Raw genomic sequence first — 6661 nt, forward strand, 5'->3', positions numbered from 1 at the left:
GTGAAACCCCGCCTCTACTAAAAGTACAAAAAATTACCCAGGCATGGTGGCGGGTGCCTGTAGTCCCAGCTATTTGGGAGGCTGAGGCAGGAGAATGGTGTGAACCCAGAAGGAAGAGCTTGCAGTGAGCTGAGATTGTGCCATTGCACTCCAGCCTGAGGAACAAGAGCGAGGCTCCATCTCAAACAAACAAAGACAGCCTGCTCACAGAAGGGAAGAGGTGCGAATGGTTTCTGTGAAGATTCTGTAGGGCTTGGCAGGTGATTAAACATGTCAGAGGCGGGCATCAGATTTGAAGCACGCATCAGCAGGAGAAAGATACATTATCCCCCCACTGAGTGTTAAAAGTAGGGGGTAGGTAAGAAGACAGGGGAGGGAAGAGAAGTTTGGCAGCTGACATGAGCTTAAAGCGGCAGTTGCAGATGAGGGGGTTACAGTAGGCACCAGAAACAGCGGTGCAGTGCTGTGTCACACCCACAAGCATGGCTCAAAAAAAGAGATGGGCGTTGGTGAGGATGTAGAGCAATTAGAACCCTTGTGCATTGCTGGTGAGAATGTGAAACAGGGCAGCCATGGTGGAAGACAGTATGGCAGGTCCTCAAGGAAGTAAACACAGAGGCCAGGTGCGGCGGCTCACGCCTGTAATCCTTGTGCTTTCGGAGGCTGAGGTGGGAGGATCACTAGAACCTGGGAGTTTGAGATCAGCCTGGGCAACATCCAAGACCCCATCTCTTTTTTTGTTTTTCTGAGATGGAGTTTCACTCTTGTTGCCCAGGCTGGAGTACAATGGCACGATCTTGGCTCACCACAACCTCCGCCTCCCGGGTTCAAGCGATTCTCCTGCCTCAGCCTCCCGAGAAGCTGGGATTACAGGCATGCGCCACTACGCCCGGCTAATTATGTGCTTTTAGTAGAGATGGGGTTTCTCCATGTTTGTCATGCTGGTCCCGACCTCAGGTGATCTGCCTGCCTCAGCTTCCCAAAGTGCTGGGATTACAGGTGTAAGCCAACACACCTGTCCAAAAAATTTTTAAAAAATTAGCCAAAAAAACCCCAAACAAAAAATTAGCCAGGCGCAGTGGTGTGTGTAGTTCTAGCTACCTGGGAGGTTGAGGAAGGAGGATCACCTGAGTCCCGGGGTTGGAGGCTGCAGGGAGCTATGATTGTACCACTGCACTTCAACTTGGCAAGACCTTCTCTCTATTAAAAAATAGAAAACTTGGCAGGGCACAGTGGCTCATGCCTATAATCCCAGCACTTTGGGAGGCCAAGGAGGGCGGGCGGATCACGAGGTCAGGAGATCAAGACCATCCTGGCCAACATCGTGAAACCCTGTCTCTACTAAAAATACAAAAACAAGCTGGGCGTGGAGTGCTGGAGTGCAGTGGCGTGATCTCAGCTCACTGCAATCTCCACCTCCTGGGTTCAAGTGATTCTCCAACCTCAGCCTCCCAAGTAGCTGGGATTACAGGCGCCTGCCACCACGCCTGGCTAATTTTTATATTTTCTGTAGAGATGGGGTTTCACCACGTTGGCCAGGTTGGTCTTAAACTCCTGACTTCAAGTGATCCACCTGCCTCGGCCTCCCAAAGTGCTGGGATTACAGGTGTGAGCCACTGTGCATGGCAAGGGTCAGCGTTTAACAGGGCAGAGTTTCAGCTGCAAATGTTCTGGAGATGGAGGGTGGATCGTGATGGCTGCACATCAATATGAATGTACTAAACGATGCTGAGATGCATACTTCCAATGATACATTCTGTTACATTTTACCACCGCAAAAAGGCAAGAAAGCTGGGTAATGAAGCTAGTAAGGTTACATTTAAACACAAATGGGCAGCAATAGGGTGTTAGTATTAATGTGACATATAATCAAATGGCTAGGAAAGGACTTTTAAAACATTAGGCAAACTATGGGAAATAAAGTCTGGAAATTACATTGTAAATCATTTTAGTAATACAAAATTTGGAACAGTGGCCAATAAATCCAATGGACAAAACAACAGCAGCAGGCAACATCCAACAGGCATTTGGAAGAGGGTGGTCACAGTATGGCAAAGAAACGTGAATTAAAGACAGAATTGAGTCTGCACAGAGTGATAAATCAGGCTGCAGAGGCAGAGAAAAGATCATCCCCAGGGAGGGCTCCTAGGCTCAAGTGATCCACCCACCTCAGCCTCCTGAGTAGCTGGGACCACAGGTGCACACCATCAACCTGGCTAACTAAAAAAAAAAATTTTTTTGAGGTGGGGCCTCATTATGTTGCCTAGGCTTTTTTTTTTTTTTTTTTTTTTTTTTTTTTTTTTTTTTTTGAGGTGGGGTCTTGCTCTCTGTCCCCCAGGCTGGAGTGCAGTGGCGCAATCTTGGCTCACTACAACCTCCATCTTCTGGGTTCAAGCGATTCTCCCGCCTCGGCCTCCCAAATAGCTGGGACTACAGGCACCTACCACCACACCCGGCTGATTTTTTTATTTTTAGTAGAGACGGGGTTTCACCGTGTTAGCCAGGCTGGTCTTGATCTCCTGACCTCATGATCTGCCCGCCTTGGCCTTCAAAGTGCTAGGATTATAGGTGTGAGCCACTGTGCCCGGTCAACTTAAGTCCTTTAAAGAAATTTTTTTACATTATATAAACTGTTTTCTTTCTTTTTTCTATGCTATGCCTCGGATTTGAAGATGTTCAGCTCAGACTGCCTGCATCTAAGGACCAAAATGTAAATGTCAGGGCCATTCTTCCAGGTCAGTTTGCATCAGAACCATGAGAGTTGCATCTGTTGCTAGTTGTAAGAGAGAGTTGGGCCCTTCTTCAGTTTAAGGTCTTAGGTGGGATGCCAAAATTTGCATTTCTAGCAAGTTTCCAGATGATGGCCATGCTACACTGTGAACATCACAAAAGATCATGTGAGTGAGAATGATCAGAGCAGGCTGAGGGAGTGGGGAGAGGAACACCGTCACTTCTCCCAAGCTGCAGTTTCTGCAGATCTATGCTGCCTTTGGGAAATGTTTAGTATCACACCGGACATAATGACTTGTGCTGCATTTTCTGAATTATGCAGTTTTCATCTTAGCTTAGAGTGGAGTCAGGGCAAAAGAGGAATTGAAGTTGGAACAAGGAGTCCGAGAAGACGCGACTGCTGGACAGAACAAGCGATGAAGCCAGTCCCCAAACTGATGAGCCCGCAGCTCTATCCAAATTAAATGGGCTGAGAACACCAACACGCCACCCTCCTGGTACAACTGCATTGCAGGGAGGAAACAAAAACATCTTTCCTTCATCTGCTATCTCAGCTAAGCAGTGCACTCTTTCTAGCACCTCACTAGAGTCCAGTTTTTCTGTATTCTGTATTCACAATACAGGTTTATTATGAACTCTGAGCAGAGGCTATTTTTCTCCCTTTTGGTTTCTTAGTAACTAGGCAAAGTACAAGGCTCACGGTGAGTATTTAATAAATACTTACTGAAAACTTGCCTGTGAGTCGATGTTCATCTCAGTTGTTGAGGCACTCACGGGCCAGGCTGCACTCGGCTTTTCTCACTGCCTACTCAATCCCTTCTCAAAGCAAAACCCGTGGATATATCCAAGGAACTGGCTTCACTGCTTTTAAAAATTCTGTCCGGCTTTAACTGGCTAGAATAGGGCTCCTCATCCTTGTCACAGGCTGTCCACAATGAAGTCCAAATCCAGGACTCTAGGAGCATGTCATGCTCTCCCGAACCTGCAGAAGCCTCAAGGGCACCTGCATTGATATGCACGTCATGGATGTAGAAGGGGGCTGGGATTTCAGCACACAATAGCCACATTTGAGGATTTTCCAGATGCCTTCGCCTTCTTGGCTAGTATTTTGCAGTCCATTTTGCACTGAAGGCTTTTTATAAGATTGCTTAAGGAAACTAGGGAAGTGAGCCTTGCTAACAGAAAGGGGGCCAAAACAGATGCACAGAGGTCCCTTAGAAGTCCAAGGGGACACCATAAGGCCAGGGAAACATCTGCAGGGTCAATGTAGAGAAATCAACAGCAGTTGTGGGGAGGACAGTGAAGGCGGCGGCGGCTGCTGCTGGGCCATCCAGGAGAGGGCCCATGATACCTCTTGCATAACAACTGCATGACATAGGCCATTCACCTTCCAGGAAGATTCCAGGGTAAAGATCAGCCCCAAAATAGCCCGTCTGCGTGGTTATTTTCTCAATTCTGTCAGTAGCACTCTCAGAGAACATGAGTATAGCAAAATGGAGCCCACAAAGGGGCTGATAAAACTTGGGTTGCCTTTCCTTCCAGTAACACGAATTGGTTTAGAGACAAAAGACGTTGATCTTTAACAAGAGAAGCACCTATGGATGTCTCCAAATGTCAAAATAGAAAGTTGATCAGAACTTTTGAGACTAATCTACAGTAACAATGTATAGCTTCCTGTCCCCCTAAATCTTGCCGGAGTAGCTTTTATGCTTATTTTAAGTAAGCTCACTGTGTAGGATTATCTGTGTAAGCTATGTTACCCAGGGCGCTAAACAAGTGTTAAATAATAACAATTCCAAAAATACAGTCACATTTACACTGCCTACTATACTATTTTAAAACAGGTAACCAGTGGAAGATGCTAACTTTTGGTGTGTGTATATATACATATACATATATATATATATATATATAATTTTTTTTTTTTGAGACTGAGTCACTATTTTGCTCAGGCTGCTCTTGAAACCCTGGGCTCAATCAATCCTCCTGCCTCAGCCTCCCAAAGTGCTGAGATTATAGACATGAGCCACTGCAGCCAGAATGTTTGTTTTTTCTTCTGTTGTTGTTGAGACGGAGTCTCACTCTGTTGCCCAGCCTGGAGTGCAGTGGCGCCATCTCGGCTCACTGCAAGCTCCACCTCCCGGGTTCACACCATTCTGCTGCCTCAGCCTCCTGAGTAGCTGGGACTACAGGCACCTGCCACCAGGCCCGGCTAATTTTTTGTATTTTTCAGTAGAGACGGAGTTTCACCATGTTAGCCAGGATGTTCTCAATCTCCTGACCTCGTGATCCGCCTGTCTCGGCCTCCCAAACTGCTGGGATTACAGGCTTGAGCCACCATGCCCAACCTTGGTATATATGTTTGTGGCTGGTTTTAGTCGGAAGAAGATAAATCTGCAAGCACTCTAACTGGCTAAGCTCCTTATAAAAAATAAAGGCCAGGCACAGTGGCTCACGCCTGTAGTTTCTCGCACTTCGGGAGGCTGAGGCAGGCGGACCACTTAGCTCAGGTCTAGCTAAGGTCAGGTCAGCCTGGGCAACATGGTGAGATAAAAAATTAGCTGGGTGTGGTGGGGTGCCCCTGTAGTCCCAGCTGCTTGGGAGGCTGTGGTGGGAGGATTGCTTGAGCCCGGGAGGTTGAGGTTGCAGTGAGCTGAGACCATGCCACTGTACCCAGCCTGGGCAACAGAGTGAAACCCTGTCTCAAGAAAAATTAAAGCCTATCAATAGCTAAATCTGTCGAAAAAACATTCTGGCCTGTTTGGTGAGGAATTCATGTCACGGTAGGAGGGCATCTGGAAGTTAGGAACCCAAGTTTGTGTACATTTTAAGGGTGTGCTACTGATATGCACAGGGAGATTTGCTAATGCCATCTCAGCCACTGAGGCAGCTGGACTGGGCTCTAGGAAAGCTGACAGGACAGTGAAGGAAGCCAGGCTAGAGTGGTGCTCTTCCCACCCACTGGAAGAACCCATCGAAATGCACAATTTGAGTAGCATCATATCTGATCTGGGGTTTATTAGTGCTTTTTTTTTTTTTTTTTTGACAGTCTCACACTCTTGCTCAGGCTGGAGTGCAGTGGTATGATCTCTGCTCACTGCAACCCCTGCATTCTGGGTTTAAGCAACTCTCCTGCTTCAGCTTCCTAAGTAGGTGAGATTACAAGCCTGCGCCACCAGGCAGAGCTAATTCTTGTATTTTTAGTAGAGACGGTTTCACCAGGCTGGTCTCGAACTCCTGACATCAAGTGAGCCATGGTGCCCAGCCTGATTTTTCACTTTAAAGTTGATTTTTGTTTTGTTTCAGAAATTATACTGAAATGCAACTACTAAACAAGAAAGTATGGTTGGCATAAAATGTTTTATCGGAGAAACACTTTTCATGGGAGATTAACTGAACAGTTTTAAAACAGTAGCAGGATTAAAGGCTCAAAAATTTGTTAGCCAATAACAACAGAGTATCAGTGCGGACAATCAGACACCAAACAACTGGAGGTTACAAGGAGAGTGGACAGATCACTGCCTAGAAAGGGATAGCCCTAAGCACGGGTTTGGAAATCGGTACTACTTGTGGTTAAATTTTTATGGAATGAGGATTACTTACACAGCCAATTAGAGATGATCCTCGACTTCCAATGGGGTCACCTCCAGATAAACCCATCATGAGTTGAAAACATTGTCCGTTGAAAATGCACTGCATCCACCTAACCCACCGAACACCACAGCTTAGCCTGCCTTCAGCGTGCTCAGCAAACTTATGCTAGCCCACACTTGAGCTGCCGTTTTTATTTTTTTTTTGAGATGGAGTCTTGCTCTGTCGCTCAGGCTTGAGAGTACGGTGGCACAATCTTGGCTCACTGCAACCTCCGCATCCCAGGTTCCAGCGATTGTCCTGCCTCAGCCTCCCGTGTAGCTGGGATTACAGGCACCCA

The sequence above is a fragment of the Rhinopithecus roxellana genome, chromosome 13 (genome assembly GCF_007565055.1).
Source record: "Rhinopithecus roxellana isolate Shanxi Qingling chromosome 13, ASM756505v1, whole genome shotgun sequence".
Lineage (NCBI taxonomy): Eukaryota > Metazoa > Chordata > Mammalia > Primates > Cercopithecidae > Rhinopithecus > Rhinopithecus roxellana.